Raw genomic sequence first — 1,524 nt, 5'->3', positions numbered from 1 at the left:
AAACTACATCCTTTAACTTCAAATTCTTATTCAACTTCACATAATCTACTATCTTGTCTGAAACCATTTCGATGCAGCCAACCTTGAATTCAATGTTACCTCACAAGTATACTTTGGTCTAAGTGTTTTTACTCAAAAGGTCATTAAGGCCCCTATTTTGCTTACAAGTATCAACCATCCACAATTCTTCTTACACCCAACTCAGCATCTCCTACTCTCATTTTTATAAATGTAACATCAAACCAATGAAGCAAATAATACTCCCTAAGAGCCTCTTGAAATTGATTGATCGACATAAATTCTATTCCCAACTTAAATTCAAACTCTTTGCACATTTAAGTAGGATTGTATTTCTCATACATTATTATTGGCTTATCTTGCTTATCATTGTTACATACTCTTCATAGAGCTCACTGTCCTTTAAGTCAAAAAGCATGTTCTCATTAGGTAACTCAGTTGAAAGAACAACATCATATTGAACAACGAACAATGAAAAAGATGAATCAGCCAAGCATGTGGGAGGGAAGAAGGCTAACAACGAACAACAGAGATCACCCAAGCAAAACGTAGCACAATGGCTCTCCTCCTCTTGGCTCAATGAAATAACAACCTCTATATGACTTAATGAATGCGATTAGCCGAACTTTGTGAACTGTCCAGCCAGACAAATTTAATCTAAGTACAAAAATTTAGCCACATAGATGATAAGTAAGTACTCCATTCCGTCTCAGTTAGCCACATTAGATTTTTTTTTTTTTTGTTAACAGTGTTGAGGGTCAAAGGTCAACGGACTTAAGGGTCAAATTCTAACAAATAAAACTAGAAGGACCTGGTAAAAAATTGATGCAAAATATAAGGGCCGGATTTTTTATGGGCAACAATGTCTTTTGCTTCATTTAATCTCTTTTCACCTTTATATTGTTGACATTGTTTTTCATTTGTTAAATTGATAACATTGCTGCTGCAGCGTAAAAAATAATATCCAAATAATCCAGTTAAAATGAAAAGCCCAACTTCAGTCCAGGCTGAATTAGTTTGTGTATCATGTGAAAGGCCATTGGGCTAAAATGTAAGCTGATCCAGATTTTGTATAACAACAGTATCCAAGGTAACATACAAATTAATCTATTATATATCAATTGGGCTAAAGTAAGCCCATTTTTTCGGAGCCCAATCTTGAATTGATGGGCTTAACATGACAGGAATTTGAACCTGCCGAACGTGATCCAATAGAGTTTACTTTTCTTGGACAGATCTGCTTTTTTTTTTTTAATTTTGGGGCCAGATTCTTGGACAGAATCACGTTTTGGTTTCTTTTGGATTATATGCAATTACACATAGCATATTGTAAAATATCTAGTTTCGTTTAACTTTAAAACCTACACTTTATTTTCTTTTTCTGTTGTTTCATTTTAGGACTTGAAAGTATTTCTCATGTATGAGATTACTTTTATCATATTTTTCATTTTATTACTTTTGGTTTGACTATATTTTAAATTGGTAATCCTTATTAGAATTATTCTT

The sequence above is a fragment of the Prosopis cineraria genome, unplaced genomic scaffold (assembly GCF_029017545.1).
Source record: "Prosopis cineraria cultivar Desert tree isolate PC_DT_omini unplaced genomic scaffold, ASM2901754v1 PC630, whole genome shotgun sequence".
NCBI classification, from domain to species: Eukaryota; Viridiplantae; Streptophyta; class Magnoliopsida; order Fabales; family Fabaceae; genus Prosopis; species Prosopis cineraria.
Note: the sequence above shows the minus strand (reverse complement) of the source record.